This window comes from Meleagris gallopavo, chromosome 10, assembly GCF_000146605.3.
Source record: "Meleagris gallopavo isolate NT-WF06-2002-E0010 breed Aviagen turkey brand Nicholas breeding stock chromosome 10, Turkey_5.1, whole genome shotgun sequence".
NCBI classification, from domain to species: Eukaryota; Metazoa; Chordata; class Aves; order Galliformes; family Phasianidae; genus Meleagris; species Meleagris gallopavo.
This window is the reverse complement of record NC_015020.2, coordinates 21651718-21671381: the sequence shown is the minus strand read 5'-3', so window position 1 is coordinate 21671381 and position 19664 is coordinate 21651718. Positions and strand designations below refer to the sequence as shown.

Genomic DNA, 19664 nt, shown 5'->3' with positions numbered 1-19664 from the left:
TCTGGCTTGGAGCTGAGGATGAAGGTGGCCTTCAGAGAAGCTGGACAGGCATTTCTCCTCTTGCACTGACCTTTGTTCGTGTGTTTCAGAATACCTTTCTCGTGTGACCCCCTCAAGTGGCCTTGAAGGGATGGGAAATAAAGACGGCTGATGCCTCCCAAAAAACAGCAAAGCGAGAATAGCTTGTTTTCCAAGCACATATGAGTTCATTTGCATTTATTTTTAACCAGATTAACATCCAGCTAATGTGGATGTCAACTAATTGGAATGCAATTTTGGGAATTACGGAGGAATTCAGCACTGCTGATATAAACCAAATGTGATGGTGTTGGAAAGCATATGAAATTTATCTACATGGTCTTGGTGTCATCAGCACGCTCTGCCATTTGCCTAGGTTAACTCTTAGGCAATCTGAGTGGAAAGAAATACTTCCATGATTCCCATATAACTAATAAGATGCAGTGCATTGGCTGACTTGGGGTTTAAAACAAATAATAGGGAGTTTATTACTCAGATCTTCCTTCTTCTAATAGAAATTATCAATGACACTATATATGTAAAGCATTTTTCTTCTTGGAATGATTGTTTCACTTGTCACTGTTTCAATTCCAAAGGTTATTGTGCATAATGTTTAGTGAAAGCATAAACACAACTATAAGAATGCTGTTCGTATTCTGCATCTACACTAAGCATGTTTGATGTAATTAAAGAAGGTGATTAGTCAGGAAAGGACTTAAACATCCTCCAGAGTGTCCCAAGAAAGGAAAGCAATTAAATACCTGCTTCACGCCCTGCTTCCAGGGTGTTTTCCTTATCAAACGTCACAAAGAAAAAGCATTGCCCCTTTAAATGGCTGAGATCCAATGTCCTGCTCAGTGTTGAAATTCTGCCTCCAGGAAACACAGACAGGGAAGCATCAAAGCAGAGAGGACGAGTTGTTCTTTAATCAAAATATTGTGAAACTGTGGTTCTGTCAATGGTTTGCTGTTCGGATTTTGTAGATACGTAGGATGATTGGGAAGCTTCAAAGAAAGATGTCAACCAAATGTTTTTCAGAATCACATGCGAGGCAGAAGGAAATGTGCTTCCTAAAGGTCGCACTGGCAGATGAACTTCTTTCTGCAATCATTAAAGTTGTAAAGTCCCCCCTCCCTGCACACACATGAAAGATGATAGGATCAGCATGCCAGCCAGAACCAGATTTGGGAATCAGACATTTCCCTTCCAAGCAGCAGTGTGTTGATCTTGCTGGGGGAAAGCATAGCATGGGCAAAAATTCACTTAGGAATGGTGAGGCAGCCAGAGGATTTCACATCTCTTTCCAACAGAGATGCATTCACTTGACTGCATTTTCCCATCCACAAAACTGTCCAACTTTAAATGTGGGGAGTCCTTTACACCAGATGAAGGCAACTTGAGTGATGAGGTTGGGCAAGTGATAAGTTAGAGGAATGATAAAATAATAATAATAGAATCATAGAATCATTAAAGTTGGAAAAGATCACTGAGATCACGTAGTCCAACCAGCAACCCATCATCACCATGTGCACTAAACCACGCCACTAACATAATGGTAGATTTTGGACTCATCCATCTCATGCGTAGGGTTTCTAAAGGTTATGCAGTAATTGTAACAGGCTGCTACTCAGACAGAATAAGAGAAAGAATAAGGATTGGACTGTAACTCCTAGTTTCTCAGTTCAGACCAACCTTAAGTTCTATTTCATGGCCTTCAGAAATGGACAAAGATGATCTTTGGATGGTGGCATTAGGAAAATAACTTAGATTCACCCTCCTTTTTCTGATCATTCTTACCCTCCTTGAATTCTTAGAAAGCTTGACTTACTGTGGTATTGCAATATATTTAGCATAAGCTTAAAATCGAGGTTACTATTATTGGTAATTTATACTTAACAGCCTCCTTGGAATTGCAGACCCTTGGGGAGATACTTCTGCATCGCAGAGCTGCTGAGCTGTAGCACTCCACGCATGAGATCTGACATGGGATGTTTACTCTTGTCTTGCAATTAGCAACTGAGCCGTTCCCTATTAAATCCCATGAACAACTACTGGGATTAAAAAGTCTTTTATCACTGCTTAATTCCATAACTTTTGGAAACAGAAACCCCACGTGTTTTTTCAATAAGCACTTCTCCTCCTGACAGCGCTACATCTTTCACAAACACAGTGAGAATAACCTCTGGACTTTGCCTGCAGCAGTGAAGTATGAAATTTTGAATTCCATGGGTCACTGTTTCTGCTGCAGCCAGATGTGGATAAAAGGCAAAGGGTGGTTTATTGTTGTTTTTTCAAGAAACAGAGAAAGGTTTGTACTAAGGTACACCCTCTGTCCTAAAAACAAGTGGCTAACATGTGGCTTGAATATTGCCAATTGCCATTTCAAAAGATGAAACTTAAAAAACAAAATATTTTGAGTTTAAATATTCTGTCTTCAGCTAATAAAGTATATTATGAGCTTAAATTGGATTTGGGAAAACACACAGGAGAGCTGCAACCTTGATGCTGAGCTGTGAGTTAGTGACATGACTATTGGTGCCATTGGTCCTGTCCTGGTGGTTTTATTGGCATCAGTGAGTTATGGTGAATATGAAAGGAAAATACAGAATGGCTGCAAAAAGTAATTTTTGTTCTGAATCGATTGGGTTATTAATTGGAAACAAATTAATAGATGAATTCAATCCCCATCCACACTGATGGATTAGTCCATAAGAGCATTTTATACAAACTCTTTTGGGGACTGAAGCATGTTTAAAAAATAGCAAAGCTTAATTACTCTGCTTTATATACTGCCACTGAGTTTACCATCAAGCTACAGCATGGATCTCTACACTAAAGGTTGATGGATTTTAAATGTCAGTAGCTGTGGCTCCTGCATACTCAGTTTTTCCCCGTAATGATGGAAAAGGTTTGATTCTTCCTTGTTGTCTTGTTGCTGCCTAACTTGTCATGGTTAATAAGACCACCAGCACTGTGGAAACACACATCAGGAAAACTCAAGCTGGTTCTCAAAGGCCAACAGCCAGATTTGAGCAGGATCGTACCCTCAAGACTTTATCCAAAATTCCTTACGGTGTCTTTGCACTTACAGATCAGTGCTGCACTAATTTTGTAATATAGCCAGCTGCCTGCATGGGAAAAATATTTTGGAAAAGGAAAAGAAAAATGTCCAACTTTCCATTTGTAAGTGCTGAGAAAATCCATCTCTTCTCCAAACTGTAGGATCTCTTTGCTTGTGCCCTTCTAAAGATTTCCACCTCATATTGCACACAGAATATCAGGAGGCAGTTGGACCCACAGATTTAGCAGGAAACTGGATGGCTGAGTTAGGATGGGTCATTTTTTTCCTCCACTATGCTGAAAGTAAGGTCAGATGAGTGTTAAATCAGAGTACAGCCAACCATGGGCTGGGATCACCTCTTTGGACTCACCGCTACGTGCTGCACGGGCTGGTTCTGCTCCAAATAAAGCCTTTGGAGCAGGAACTGTACCAAGAAGGATCATGGAAATTCAGCCCCAGTTCTGATAGTTTGATGATCTCAATCACTGAAACGCTTTGAGGAGCAGATATTTTCATCCCTTTCTAATTTGCAGCTGAGACCTAAGGCAATTTTTGTACCGAAAACTTTGGAGTTCCTTCAATATTTTGAGCCACGGCACAACCACTCATGTTCTCACTTTAGTCATTTGAAGTCTCCCTGTGAAACAGCTGGCCTCTGATGTGCGAGATACCTGCTTCCCACTATTTGGCTTCCGACAGCAAGAAGATGACTTACGGCCATGAACTATCCCTTAATTTAACACATCAAAACCATGCAAAAATAAACAAAACAGAGTGAAGAACACATGTAGATCATGAACTCACATTCTGCACCTTGCACTTTTGCCCAGAGCACATGTTTTTGCAGCTTATCTCCCTGGGTATCTGCAATGATGCCTTCTCCTGTGTTTGTTTTCTTTGTGTGGGGATACTTGGCAAGGAACTGCTTCTCTGGGAGAAAAAGCAGTTTCTGCTTCTCTGTGGCCATGGACCAAACAAAGACTGTAACTGGACATTTAACCACAGGCTTGCTGCAAAACCTGTCTGGATAAGAAATATGGCTCGCGTTGATCTCAGTGTGCTTTGAGGAAAGTTCTATCCAGAGCACTTTGTCCTTTTTTGCTCTGTTTTCTACCTTCATTTAAATCACTGTTGGCTTTCATTTCCCTCTCTTTAATCTCAGAAAGCCCTTCTGTGGCCCTAAAACATAATTTAATGTCGCAGCAGCAATTTAGCTTGAGTTTTGCCTCTGCTTCTGGGATGTGAGGTATGTCTTGTACTGGTCAGAAAGGGGGAAAAACACGTCCATGAGTGAAGCCTTTGGCCACTGGGATTTATCACGTAGTTTGATGTTTGGCTGTTGTTTTCAAGTCTCTCTGCTGAGAAGGACTAAAATATTAGTGAGATGCTTCCTACTGAAAACACCCTATTAATTCCTCTCTTTATTTCCATGGAATGCTTTTTGTTCTGCTGTTTTTACGTGAAGAGATACTGAGGTAAGTCATTCAAGGTCCCTATATGAGAGAAGGTAATAATAGTACTTCCCTCTTTGGGGGAAAAAAAAAAAAAAAAAGCTATTTGTCAAGGCATAGCTCAGAAACACTTTTGATCAGAAATTTCCCCTATGAGCTCTGAGTCTTGCTGGATCCAATGACTCATGATTTTGCAGTTGGAAAAGAGCTATGGTGATGCTCAGCTTCAAGGCAAATCCATGAGCCTATAACATTCTCTTGGAAAAACTTCTGACTCATTTCTAAATCTACTTACAGAGTTCTTCAGACCTGAATAAATGACATTTAATAAAAAAGAAAGAGGAAATCAGACCCAAATTCTGCTGGCCAGAGAATAGACATAATCCTTCCCCATGGGTCGAGGGGATTGGAACATGCTTCCCAGGGAGGTAATGGAGTCACCATCCCCGGAGATGTTCAAGAAAAGGGTGTCACATTGAGTGACAGGTTCTAAAGCAGTCACAGACATGGCCTGATGACTGGACTAGATGATCTTATTGGTCTTTTCAACTTTAATGATTCTATGGGTTGCATTATAGTTGGTAGAGGTCTGAGCAACACTACCCCTCACCGGTTTCAAGCAGCCAAGTCTTCAGCTGGTTTTGCAGAGCCCCAACGCTGCTTGGAAAAACATCCTTTGTCAGCAGAGATCTGCCCACACAGATCTTATGAACATAGAAACGTGTACATACAGCCAAGAAGATGTTACAGGCAGTGAATTCCTACTGCTGATAATTAATGAAAATACAGCTTTTTGTGCATCGCTTCCCTTCCTCACGATGAATAGAAAGAAAGGGTCAAATCCAAAGCTAATGGTTGGTCAGACATCCTGTTTGGCGAGGGTTAAGATCAGGTCTCGTGGAGTCAGGAAAGAGAAAGGCCCCAAGTGTCCTCGAAATTTCCATATGACATTTAGGTATCAATGACGGCATTGTTCTGGAGCAAGAGCTCATTTTCTAAGAAAGTCAGCTTGCTCCTTGAGGACTGCTCCCTGCAGCTGAGGATGCCAGGCTGCTCCTTGGCAAGAAGCACGTTAATTCCTTTAAGAAACGCTCAAATTAAATGTGCTACAAATCAACATTTCTTTACTCACGTTAAGATAAATCGGCATTATCCCACCAAAGATACTGACCCCGAAATACTTAATGATGCCAATGTTTCAAAGGAAAATTTTCCATGTGTAGAATTTTTTAAGGCTTTTTGTGTTTTTGTAGTTTATTTTTCTTTTGAAAAAGATTCAAAAAATTCACAATCTCTCTCTCTTTTTTTTTCCTAAGGGATTATCTGCTAATCTTACCCTGTTACAAAATATATTCATAATCCTCACAGCAGTTACTTAGCAAGTCTTAAACCTGTCATTAAAATACCTTCTCTTGTTACTACAATCAGCAGTCTTAATCCACTGTGAGCCTCTCATTTTTTTTTCTTCTCCCACTTTGTTCCCAAATGGCTTAAACCAAGGTATGACAGGTAGCAAACAATCCCCGATCTAATTACTTGGAAGAAACAAATCAGGGGAAGGAGCATGTTTGTGTGGCAAATTCCTGACAGTTTGGAAGCCAGAGGCCCTAGGAATGTGCCCGGAGAAAATTTTAAACCCACTCCAAAGCTGTGGGTTTGAGAAGTGTGAATATGTCCCTGGAAGGCATTGATGGGCGGAGGTGATGCCAAAAGAGGGGGCAGCCATGAGCAGATCTCAACATGCAGTGCCATCCCTGGGGTAAGGACAAGGGAGTGTGGTCCTGAATGGGAGGATGTGCAAGGGCTCGATCCAGCAAAGCATGCACTGGCCTTTACCTGGGTGTGTTCAGCAGGCTGGCATCATCCAAATGGCTCCTGGCACCAGATTCTCTGTGAAATCCCAGACTGGACTATGGATGCTCGCAAGGAAAAAGAACAGGAAAAAAGAGCCTGAATTAGAGATGAGCAGAGGAAATGCAACAGCTTGGAAGTATGCAGTGCTGGGAAGGGAAGAAATAAGGAGACATTTAGTCAGCGCTTCAACCAGCCCTGGCACGAAGCACAAGTTACATGTGTCAGACAGCTCCCACTCATTTGAAGCTCAGAGCTTGCTCAATACCTGACTCCAGTCCAAAAGTCCATCTCCAGAGAGGGTATCCATAACTTCTCACTGGGAAGGTTGGAGACCCCAAGGTGTCTTGGGAGCTGCCGAGTAACAGCAGCACCGGTGTGAGATCAACTATTGCCTGTACAAAACCTCTCTGCACAAAGCTGGGATTTTTTAGGGGCATTAAGTACGTGAACTTTTCAATCTTAAACAATGCCACAATGGCCACCTTGGGAATAAGGCACTATGATCCTTCTTGGAGATCATGTGTTGAAGTTGTCTTTTTAATAGGGAGATATTAATGTAATGAAGGAAAGCATTGTGGCTTGGAACAACTGGGCTTTTCTAACTGCTTGCCTAAATGTGGGTGATTGATGACCAAAATGCATCCTTGCTGAATGGCACTGAGAGCCTTGTCTGGAGGTATTCTGTGATATTTTCTTTTTTCTCATTTTTGTAAGAGATTTGTTGTGAACAAAGATCCGTTGATAAAAGGCTGTAACAGGCAATAATACAGATCTCATTTTACATATCTGACGGTGACAATGTTACTTTGGTACTGCTTGTTTGTTGGTTTTTTTTTTGTTTTTTTTTTGCAGTAGGATCTGAAAATGCTAGAAAAAATAGTTTGTGCTTTTGAGACTGAAGCCACTCAAATATCTTAATGAGATTGTTGGAAAATGCAGCTTCATCCAAACCAAAACATCTCACAGTGAAATAGTCCCATTAATAATATTTCCATGGGAAAGTTTTCAGAGTTTCTGGGGTCAATTTATAAGCAGAGAAGATCTAAATGAGAACCCTGATCTCAATCTGAAAACAGATGTTTCAATGGCAAAAATAACAAGAAAACTGTTTCCATTTCGGTGGAGCATTTGACTATTTTGGTTCTTATTCCACACCAGAATGAAAACACATTTCCAATTCTCAGAAACCTTTGTGGTACTTTGGTTCTTGTTCCACACCAGAATGAAAACACATTTCCAGATCTCAGAAACCTTTGTGGAGGTCCTGATCTTTGGCTGCCTTTGACAGAAGTTTCATGGCCTGCTGAAGAAGCTGCTGCTATGGTGGCCCTTGGTTGCTCTTGCCACACCGTGGTCACCTGCTACATGCTTGGACTTTGATGAAATATATATATATTTCCTTTAGACCTGGGAGTATCCATCTGGGAGAGATGCAGTGATCTGGTTAGCATGGGAAGCAGAACACCATTCCCCTCTAAAACGTAAACTGTGGTGATCAGAAGTACAAGTGAAAGCTGAAGCCAAAGGTTAGAAGACTCAGTAAGAGATGTCCTCACTGCCCAGTAGCTACTTTCCATGTCCTTATTGCTCCAAATCATGTTATTGTTCAACACAGAGCAGAACAGCACGCAGGTCTGTGGCTCATCCATCAGCAGTGCCTTGGGGACTTGGCTGGTAGGCTGTACACAGACAGGATGGATGGACAGGTCTTTAACTGGGGCTCCAGATCTCTTCTGAGCAAAACAACTGCTTTTTAGTGTCTTGCCAACACAGCGTGGCAACTGCTCCATGTCAGCAGTCCATGTGGTGGAAAAGAAAGAACAACATTTTGGCGTCTGTTCTACTCGCTAGGACTTCCCTGCCCACCAGCAACACGTGTGCATAATGATTTCCTTCACCAAACAGGTACTGCTCCAACCAGAACAAGGTTCCCTTGCACTGATCCAACTGTCTTACTTCCAGGCAATTTTTTTCCTCCTCAGCCAACACGTTGGCTTTTATCATTCAGCAGGCCACGGGACTGTTTTCCCTAACATCCCCTTAAGAAGGATGTATTTTTCAAAATACTGCCATTCCATTCACTAAAACGGGTTTTGATGTGGCTACTTCAAATCAAAACCATCAGCTTTCCTCTCCCCACGCCCACCGACTTAAAATCTGCCCCCAACGCCAGTGGTTCAGAACTATCCAAATAAAGTAGTTGCTTTAAGGACTGTTTGCTTTTCCTCTCAGGCTCCTTCTCCCGACGTTATATTGTTTGTGGAAAAAGAGTTCTTTGGGTGGGTCACTTAGTGTCGTGGCTAAGAAGCTGTACTTGATGTCTGGTTCTGCGTAGAAGAAAAACATGTCAGAACAGTCTTGAAAATAGAGTTTTCTTTTTTCCTCCATGTCAGGATGTTACCTTTTTCCCTCCATGAAACAGCTCATTCCCATGAAAAACAGCGTCGCGAGGACACGTGCTGGGGTGGCTCCAAAACACAGCAAACATAACCCTCTTTTCATAGCAGGAAAACAAATTACTTTCTGAATAAAGCCTCCCATGCAGCTCTACATGTTAACGTTGCTTGAGCACTTACTCCTGAATATCTTTATATTAGGCAAACATGCTTCGTTATTCTTAAGCAATTCTGCCTGCCAAATTGCAATCCCTTAAATTACTGTTACACGGGGTTTTGTCGACGATGTCATCTTCCTCCTCCATATCCCCTCCCCAGCTTTTTACTTTAAAGCAGATTCTCTGACCAACCACTCCTCCAACACACTTACACAGAGTGGCATGCACACCGTGAGCCAAAAATGGCATTAATGCATTTCTCTTCTGCGGCTTTGGAATGACGTGGATGCACGTTGCCTCGGAGAATGCTCTGTTTTCTATTCCTGTGTTTGATACTGTGCAGCTGGGAAGCCACATTTCACAGGTGGTTGGTGAGCTTATTAGATTATTCATGACTGTTTTTATTTCGTTTCTTTTTTTTATTATTATTATTTTAAAGCAATTAAAAACATGTGTCTAAGGAGGCCTGCGATGATTAGAAGCACTGTTGACATCTATTTCCCAGTTACCTTTTGCTGTTTTCACTTGGGCTGTACAGAGCCCAGTGCTGGTACCCATACGAGCACAGCTTGCACATCATAGCTCTGAGCCCACACCAGCCAAAGGAGCTGCAACTGCCTGCTATTCTTGTTGGAAATTATTTGTTTTTAAAATAAGACAACATTTGTTGAAGGTTTATCCGGGATCATTTGGTGAGAAATTTCTGCTGGGAATAAGCAGCAATCACAGTAATAATTACAATAATGGTGATGAATGTTTTGAGTCATTTTGTCTGCTGATGATCTGGGGGCAGTGACAAATTCTAGACATGAAGCAATTCATTTGAGGCTGAGTTCCCAATCTATGGTGATCTTGAAACAAAAAGAAGGGTAGTAAGTGTCAAAGGATTCACTAATGGGGAGAAGCTGAGCCAGTAGATGAGGCCAGACCAGGCCCCACTAATGCAAATCAGGCTGAACTGCAACGGTGCAACACAGAGCTCTGCAAGCCTCTGCTGGGACCATCCCAGCCATGTGTGATCCAGACCTCAGCTCTGCATCTTCTCCAGAGGAGGACTCCAGTAGCACCCACGTGGGCTGCTCAGCTTCTGCTTCTCAGAGGACTGAGTTTGCTGAGGTGTTGAGCTTTGACTGGCTTGCATTCAAGCTGTATGTTACCCTATCGGATAGGCAGACCCCCAAAAGCTGAGCTGATTTTCTAAGAGGAACTCCTAGCAACAGAAAGCATGGCACTGTTGTAAGTTGTGAATAGGATTTGTATAATCCTTTTGTTTCAAAAAATGGGATTCATATTTCCTTAAAACTGGACCTTTAAAGGATTTGTGCATGGAATGGAAGGGTTGACGTGGCACTAAGGACGTGGTTAGTGGGCATGGTGGGTGGGTTGATGGTTGAACTGAATGATTCTGAAGGTCCTTTCCAATCTTAATGATGCTATGAGAAGGAGTACTAAGATTAATATTGGAAAAAGTAGCAGTGACAGGTGGCACCCACAGCGCTGTGGATGTACTCCCTTCTGAACATACAGCTTTGTTGAAAGCAAAGACACAACACTCAGTAGCCTTCAAAACCCCTTGATCTCCTGTTTTCAGCACAGATTGCAGGAGTAAATCCACCAGCATTGTACGGAGGAGTGCCAAGTTAGCCCTATAGACAGAGCAGACCCTGCCAGCTCAGAAATCCCCTCCTTTTCTCCAACTCTTCTGCTGTTAAATAATTCAGTTGCTGAAAAGCTTTGTTTTGAAATGCCCCTGGCTTATTAGTATCCCTCGTGCATCACAGTTTTCTGCATTGTCTCCTTCTCTGCTTTCAGGTCATTTCTTATACACAGGAAACGAGAACAGGATGGCAAAGTTTGCATGAAATATCTCTTCTTGCCTGGGAGAAAACACAGACTGCTGACTCAGGCCATGCTCACAAACACTCTAAACTCTGCAAAATACATAGCCCCAGCACTCCTCCAGCTGCACGCATTCTCATCCTGTTTGCCATGACACGTCTGCACAATCAGCCACTTTGGAAGTCACCTATCTTGAAGAGCTGCTCTTCAGAATATCAGAGGGAAAGTAACTTACCAACTTTTAGGAAGGCAGAGGGTGGTTGGGGTTGAATATGTACAACCAGTGCAAGCCAGAGCTGCAACAGGCACTGCCTGTGTGGCAAACGTCCCTCTCATCATGCCTGCTGGGTACACATGGAGATTGCCACGAGCCCTGCTCCTCGGTGACCTTTCACTTGCAGGAGGAAATGAACTTCTCTGCCTCATCCTGACATCTGCAAGCAAGCTGAGGCTTATTTGAAACATTTCAGTAGGGATGATCGCATGGGACAGGCAGAGCTGTACTTCCCAGTTTGCCCACAGGTCTCACCTCTAATCATTTTGTGGAGACCAATGTCACATCTGTCTTGTCAGGGAGGGTGGATGAGTAAAGGAGAGGCCAAATTGACTCAGCTATTTTTTCACCCCTTTAAAAGCTCTTCAAATTTGTCCCAATTCCTACTTTCCAAGTGAGAAGCTAGAGCTCTCACTACATTAAGTAGCCACGGAAACACCTATGGAAAAGAAGCAACCTCACAGCTAACTTAAATGGAAGCAAGGCAACAAATCTGGCTTTAACCAAGGCAATCTGAAGTTATTCTGGAATTTCATTTTGCAAAAACACTGGTCTTCTTGCTCCAAATTTACCCACCTTCCCAGCTGAAGGCCTGTTCCTGCTGGCTCAGGCACTTTTCTACTTGTGACTCTGGTGTTCTGAGCGATTTCCCAGAGTGGAGAGGTGGGCTGTGCTCACAGGGTTGTCTGTGATGCTCCACACAGTCAACGGAGGTCACTGACAACATCGCTCTGAAGAATGAACCAAATTTCCTGACAAGGCTGGGATCCAGCAGATTGCATCCAGCCCACCTGCACCCCATCTCACCCATACCCTGCCTGGATCTACAACCACTACTGATGCCCTTAGAGATACTGGGAATAAAACTCCAGTTAGCCTCACTAAGATCAGACTCTGTTCAACTTGGAATTACTTTGATCCCACTGTCGTGGGCTGTCATACCTTCTTGGTCCAGAGGTTCCATCCCACTGCTCTCTCTTCCTTTACTTTTACTGGAGGTGGAGATGCCTTGCTGCTTGGATAGTTAATCAGCCCTGGAAGGTGCAATTAAATAACAGCATGCTATGCCACCTGAAGTCTCTCAGGATTAAGATGGGGTTTTGATCGTCTAATGTAAGAAATGCATTTGGTTTTGTGGGTTGGATTCCTGCTGGTGAGATGAGAAAAGCATCCTTCTGCCAACAGCCTTGCCAGGTTTTATCTCTTTTCCTCCACTTCTGGCTTATTAATGCTAGATCCTTTTTGATTAGCTGAGCTGCTGGTGTGGCTTGTGCTTCCCTTCTCACCTGCACAGATTGCTTTTGCAAATGGTGTGATCTCTTCCTCTGGTGCCACTGCAGAGATCGTTCTGCATGAGCATGATCCCCTCCCGGCTGCGCCATGCTGATTTTCCTGGAGCACAATGCTGCTGTTCCAAGGCTTTACTGCGGCCCTGATGGGTTGGTTTGAGCTGCAGGGAGCTGTCAGCAAACTGCATGCTCCTCTCGAGTTTCACTCCTCCATCGCTCTTCTTTTGCAACTTGAGCTCTTTATTTTTCTTGTGCAGGATCTGATGATATCTGGGCACAGTCCGGTTCAAGCCGGGGCCTCAGCAAAGTTGCCTCACTTCAGAGAGTTGGGAAAAGATGTGACTCTCCTATTTCACCCAAACTGAGCAGTTGGTGGTAGAAAATACAGGGAAAAAAGCTTTCTCTTCCCTGTTCTCCCCTCCTCCCCATGAGCACTGCTGCATACCCATACTTTCCCAAGTGCTTTCTCTGCTCTTTTTCATAGAATCAATGAAGCAAGTCACTCCTTGGGGTTTATATCCCTTGAGGAAAAGGCAGAGCAGCTTGCAGAGCCAAATCCAACTCTCTGTTCCTTTGTGGCCAGCATGGCAAACGGTGGGAATGGGATTTTGCAGCCCAAACTTTGCAGCCTTTTACATCGCTGCCTGAGCTGACACCTTTCCTTTGAAATGGAGAACGTGGCAGCGGTTTGCATCCAGTATCTTGAGCCTTAATCCAACTTCTGCAAGGGATTCAAGATTTTTGTGGGCAGTTTCTTTTTTTTATTATTATTATTATTATTCCTCCCCTGACCCACTTTGCCGCTGTGCTTGGATAAATAATTTCTGCAGAGTAGGAAGTGCAGCCAAAGTAAGTAGCTTAATGTCTTTTCTTGGTAAAAAAAATCATAAAATTATCAGTCTCGGATTCACTTCAGCAGTAAATTAAAACTATCACAAACAAAAGCTGCACAAAATGGAGTGGTGAGTGCCTTCCTGCATTACTTATGGTCATGCAATAAAGCTGTGTTTTCAGCCAGTGCACAAAAGCGAAGCTGGTGTGAAATCTGGAAGCGGTTTTCACCCAGGCATCACCCAGTGGCCTCATCCATCTTGTATGATTGATTCATCCTGTGCTGTCCTTGTGGGCCTGAAAGGAAAACAGTGATAGGAGATGCCATAGCACATTATTTTCGGACATATCACAGGCTGGAATATCTCAGAGCTTATTTCTTCTTATTGATAGGATGAGAGGGAATGGCTTCAAGTTGTGCCAGGGGAGGTTCAGGTTGAATATTAGGAAATACATCTTATCCAAAAGCGTGGTCAGGTGTTGGAATGGGCTGCCCAGGGAGATGGTTGAGTAATTGACTCTGATGGTCAAGAAACATTTGGATGTTGTGCTAAGGGATATGGTTTAGTGGGGAAATACTGGTGGTGGATTTATTGTTGGACTAGATGATTTTGGAGTTCTTTCCTACCTTGGTGATTCAGTGAAGTGAGTTGGTCCCATGAACACCCCCATGAGTACAGCTCTCAGTAGGCTTTGCCCACTCCGCAGGAGGAGTGATAGGCTCCTCATCGAGCACACAGCATCTCTTCCACAGCTAAATGATTGAGCATATTCTTACCTGAGGACTATGTGAAGAGAAAATCAATTGGATTCAGCCATGTCTATTGCTCCTCTGAGCACCTTCATCCAGCTTTGAGCATCCCTGTTCATTGCAGGGCAGTTGGATCAGATGGCCTTTGAAGGTCCCTTCCAACTCAAACAATTATGAAAAGGATGAAGTACAGAGGCACTCAGTGCCTTCCTTCCCCTTATGGCCCTTTCACTGCCTTTTTCCGTTTAGTCCTTAGGTGGTGGTGTTACAAGGTTAGTTTTTTTTCCCTTTTGAATGCCAGAAATGGTCACCAGATTCTCTCATCCCCTGACGATTACCTGATTGTTTCTGCACACGCTGCCAGGAGGTTCCCATCTGTAGATCTTAAGAAGCCCAAAGTTATGCCTTTCTGTGCTGGCTCCAGACAATCAGGTAAAGTTTTGTCCATGCCCTGAGGACACATAATAAAATAAGATAAAAACAGAGAAATTCAGATAAACTAGAAGAGAAACATAACCTCAAACTATGCTTGGTTAATGTGAACAGAGCTGACATTATCACTTATCGTTAAATTTCATCTCATTCTCCATGCTGTCTCACCTTGTCTGTATGGCACTAACAACAATTACAGCATTTTTTAGCACCTTAAGCCAATCTGGAAAGGAAATTTCATTTCTTCTCAACCACACTGGTGGTTTAAATGTTCTCCCCCGTAATGGAAAAGGCTGTGAAGCACTTACTCATCTACCCCAATAAAAGCCTTTCTGGGGATGAAAGGCTTCATGTTTTCCAATAGTCACCAGAGGAACCAGCTAGAATTTCACACAAAATTTTAATTCATCATATATATTTAAATCCTGGAGACCTGATCTGGATAGGATGGTGTATCTATCGTATATCATGCATGTACCGATCAACAATCACGCAGATCTTGACGGAGATTATTTTGCACTCAGCAATTTCCCGCAGCCACATATTGATGTAATGACACATGGATATACTGATACACTGCACATCACCTCAAGAATCATCTACCCACTATCCTGGTGCTGCCAGTGCGTCAGCAGAGATCAACAACCTGAGAGACCTTCCACATCCTCCTGAATGTGTGGGACACACAGGGGCTAACAGAACCTCCTTTATCCATAGGGTTTTGCACTGTCCCCATGGAGTCCATTGCATTTTGGCTCTCTGGGGATGGAGTTTGCAGTCCCTGGATGCAGGTAATGCTTGGCAGCAGCAGGCAGGTGCACCACATAGCAGGCTGCAGTCCTCTTCCTTCCCACGGTTGCATGCTCACTGCTCCATTGGCACAGATTTATTTCCATGATCGATTTGTAGGAAGAAAAGAGCCAGATAAGAAATATGTTTTTAATAGTAATGTCACCAGTGAATGCTGAGGATCTTGATATCAGCCATTAAGTAAAAGCAGGGGTGGAATGAGCATCATTTGTCTGTTGCCAGCTTCTCCCAACTGGCTTTCATTTAGACGAGAAAAAAAAATATCTCATCACTGCTATCCAGGTAACAGTGAAATATATTTGTTGTCAGCAACAGGTCAGAATGCAGAGATACATTATTCTCAGCAAGCTGGCTTTCTGAGCTAAACGCTGGATGCTTTTCCTCAATTATTCACATATGTTTTCTGGTTTAATAATAACCAACGTGCTGTCCTCTAAAGAAAGCTTGCAATGTGCTGTCTGCATGATCTCCAACCAGAACCCGTGCATCTACTCAGCCATTTCTTGTTCCACAAGTGCCGAGCCACAGAAGTGACATCAACAAAGGTATCAGGATAGAGTGCATCAAGTTAAAATATAAAAATAAAATTACCCACCACAAGATTGCAAGGAAAGCTTTAATGTCACAGCTTTGGCAGAGAGACTTGAATAAGAACCCAAGCAGCATGTTGGTCACAGTGTAATAGCTAACTGATGTTCTCCCCCTGCACAAAGGCACTCCATCATTCAGCATATTTAGAATTGTCTGCCACTATGTTCTAGCACAACACACTGCATTCCACTGCAGAATAACATGTATGTAGCCCTACATGATGAATGGTCACACTTGCTGCTTAGCAAGTGCTCGGTGGCTTTGATGTTCGGTTTTGTTTGGTGCGTGACAGCAGCATTGCCCCAGTAAACAAGTGTGTGCTCTGGTCCGAACATACATATTGCTTCTGTTACACAACAGAGCTGCATGGCAGATGTCTGTCCTTCCCTCTTGTTCTCTTTCTTCCTTCCAACATTTGCCTCGGCCCTTCTGCAAAGCAGATTACTTTCCTGCCCACGTAGGCCTGCACTGTTTTTCTATCATTGTGGCTGATACATTTTCTCACCCCTTGAATTCTGTGTGGGTGCAAGAGGTTGTTCACCTTCAGAACAGCAAAGGTAAAAGCAAAACAGCAAGCACATGAGCTGAGCTGGGGTGACGATTCTGTGTACGCTGCTGTGGGGTTACCATGCAAACAGCAATCAGAGCCATGGGCAGCTCCTACAGCTGATCTATAGTATCATAGAATCACAGAATCATTATGGTAAAAAAGACCTCTGAGACCACCCGGTCCAATCCCAACCCACCCACCCATGCAGACTGACCACGTCCCTCAGTGCCACATCCCCATGGTTCTGGAACACCTCCAGGGATGGTGAAGAGGTAAATCCCCTGCTCACATCATCATTCATGTCTTGTTTCCTGGCAGCAGAGAGGTGCCAGCCCAGGAGACATCACCGTGATGGGTGACACTGTGCTCGGGGCATTGCAAAGCCTCACATCAGGCTATGGATCCAGGACCTGGGCTGCTCTCCAGTGGGGGTTTCAGTTTCTGATAGAAAAAACAAACGCTTCGAAAACACAGATGGTGTTCATGTAACCAAATCCCGCGTCCTCTCTGGAAAAAGTTCAGTGGGAGATTTCTGACCATCACCAAACACTGCTGCCAGCCATGGTAGCTCAGTGATCCCCCAGAAATGAAAGACTAAGGAGCTCCAGGTTCCCTTCCTCCCATGCATCCCCTCTTGGTGGTGCTGGGCAGCCCTGCATTGAGTCCTGGCCCTCCAGGGATCACATTCAAGTGTAACGCAGTAAAGCCTCATATGATTTCCATATGTCCCTCTGCCCGAATATTTTGCAACTGATTCACATTGAAAAAAGAAAAAACCAACTTATAAACACATTATCCTGACAGGAACAATTTTTGAAGTAGCGGGACATACGATGGCAGAGACTTTGAAAGGAGGTTGTTATTATCCAGTAGCATTTTTCACTGGATGTCTACGAAATTTATGTCAATGAGTCACATCTTTTGAAGAGAAAGAATGAGAAGTGCCCTGTAGGACAGGTGAGCTCCTCCCTGAGCCTCCCCATGGCTATTAAGCTGTGTGCAGCCCTGCCAGCAAGGCGATTAGCTGAACAAGCCACAAATCCATATGCCTGGGATGGGAAAGAAAATGATCCAAACTTCGACATATGGGTTTTGCTACAGCTGCAGCCACAAATGCTGACTCCTTTGCTGGAGGATGCAGAGCGGCCAGATGGAAAGGAAACCAACCCCACTGCCTCTGCCATGACAGCACAGCTCTGGGGTGATGTGGCTCTTGTGAGATTCTAGGATTGTGCATGGGATGCAAAAGCCCCGGTCACAACCTCCACTCTGACTATTTTATGGCCCCACCTCAAACATAACATGGATTTCTTCTGGATGTTCCACTCTTGGCTGGATGTATTAATGTGGGTTTATTCGACCCCTCCCAAGGTCATACCCCATGTTCTTCCTGAGAAAAACAGACAGTTACCCTTTGCACCTGATTTCAAATCACCTCTTCAAAGCATGATGTTTCAAAGGCAACTACCTGCAGTGCCCAGATTGGAATCATCCCCAGATGGCAGCCCTAGCATTATATTTAAAATCAAAACAGAGCCACAGCTGAACGACAGAGCCAGCCCCAAACCCCATACAACCACCCTAGAAGGACAGACAGGTCCCAGAAGCTCATAGAATCACAGGGGTTGGAAGGGACCTCAAGAGAACATTGAGTCCAACCCCCCTGCTAAAGCAAGTACCCTACAGCAGGTTGCACAGGTAGGCATCCAGCCAAGTCTTGAATATTTCCATAGAAGGAGACTCCATCACCTCACTGGGCAACGTGTTCCAGTGCTCCATCATCCTTACTGTATAGAAGTCCATCTGTATGTCCTGCAGATCTCTTGGCTTCCCATAAAGAGTGTTGAAGTGAATCCATGATAAAAGCCGTTCTTTACATCTCTCTATTGCTTCCCACCTCATGGAAGTGCATCCCTTCCTTTAAACTAGGAATCAGAAAGATGACTAAGGCTAATGGAAGAATAATACTGCATTAACTGTATCTGAGAGTGGCTGGGGAGATGGTGTGTTTTCAGTGTGAAGGCTGGTTCAGCTTCTTGTGAATTTGTAGTAAATCAGCACTTCATAATAAGAACAAATGTTCCATTCTCGCTTTAAAATTACTATGGTTAGAAGCTTGTAATGTGTAGTTTTCATGCAGGGGTTACATGATGGGAACTTAAATCTGTTGCATTTTCATCTGTAATTTAAAACGTGTCATTTTGATCGATGAATTAGTAAAGGAACCCAGGATAATTTTGAAACTACGAGCTTAGTCAAGTTGCCTGACCTTGCAAATAACCTTTTCAGTTTCAAGGCCTTTAATAGCTTAACTATTAGCTAATCTCCTGGGAAACTTTTTTCCCTGGGCAAAACTAGAATGGAAATATAACACCAGTAATAAGGTTTCCATCTTTCTTCTATCTTGATCTTTTTAATTAATTGCCACTCAGTAAAAACACAGACTGGGAGGCAGGGGATACAAACCCTTGCAAGGGGAGGGCAGGAATTAACTGCAGACCGTTTCCATCCTTTACCTGCCTTTCTTGCATAGATTCCTTAGGTGCTGAAATATATTAGCAATCGTTAAGGTCCAATTACTGCTTGAGTGCTTGACACTTTGGGCTAAAAGCTGTGAAATAGATCACTTTGTCATGGGAAAAAAAGCCACTCAGTGCCTAAAAGGAACAAACATTCAAAAGCCCTGAATGCTTTGCAGAGCACCTCAACCAGCCCCTGAGAGCTTTTGTATTGCAGACCTTTTGGAGCTTGTTCTTAGGTTTTGTGGATTGCTCCTGGGGAAGGGCAATGGCTTTTCCAAGGGCGAGCAGGGATTGCAAATATTTGGTTTGTTAGAAGCAAAGCAAAGGCTGAAGAGGACCAGGTGGAAGTTCACTGCCCAGCTGACACGTGGACTGACATTTAGTCCAAAAAAGGCCTTGAGTTCTTGTGCATCTTATTTAGTTTACTTTTCCAAAGTTTCTGGTACCATTGTATCTGACCTTCTAAAACAAGTTCTGTGTTGAATAGGTGGTTTTCCCTATCTCCTTACCTAGTAGATGAAGGGCTTCTCGTTTATTTTAGGTATACCCTTTCTCATGCTATTTGGGGAAAAAAGAAAATCCATTTTCCAGGCTCCACGGTGACCACTTGCCATTACTATCTGCCAGGCCAGGTTGATCCCCCTCCCGACTGGGGCAGGGAAGCAGTGTGCCAGGCACCCAGCAGGACCTGGGTTGTGCTTCTGGTGCTACTCATTTCACTCTGTTTCACACTATTAACCTTATTAACTTCTGCTATTCCAGTAATAAGAAACCAGAGGCATGGAACTGAAAGGAAAAGTCCTTTCAAATTACAAATATGAAGTTTCTGGGTTTTTT

The 19664-nt window shown here is 43.4% G+C and overlaps 1 long non-coding RNA gene across 3 annotated transcripts; it reads right to left on the bottom strand.

Moving 5' to 3' along the window:
* Positions 1 to 201: 201 nt before the first annotated feature.
* LOC104912435 lies at positions 202 to 16470 on the bottom strand. 3 transcript variants are annotated; one of them, XR_004160810.1, is made up of 3 exons: positions 14261 to 16470; positions 6367 to 13468; positions 202 to 5609 (listed from the first exon to the last, which is right to left on the bottom strand). It is a non-coding gene; the product is annotated as an uncharacterized LOC104912435 (long non-coding RNA). The 3 variants fall into 3 exon arrangements; XR_004160811.1 differs by lacking the exon at positions 202 to 5609 and adding an exon at positions 13800 to 13956 and having other exon boundaries at positions 5832 to 13468; XR_004160809.1 differs by lacking the exon at positions 202 to 5609 and having other exon boundaries at positions 5832 to 13468.
* Positions 16471 to 19664: the final 3194 nt, after the last annotated feature.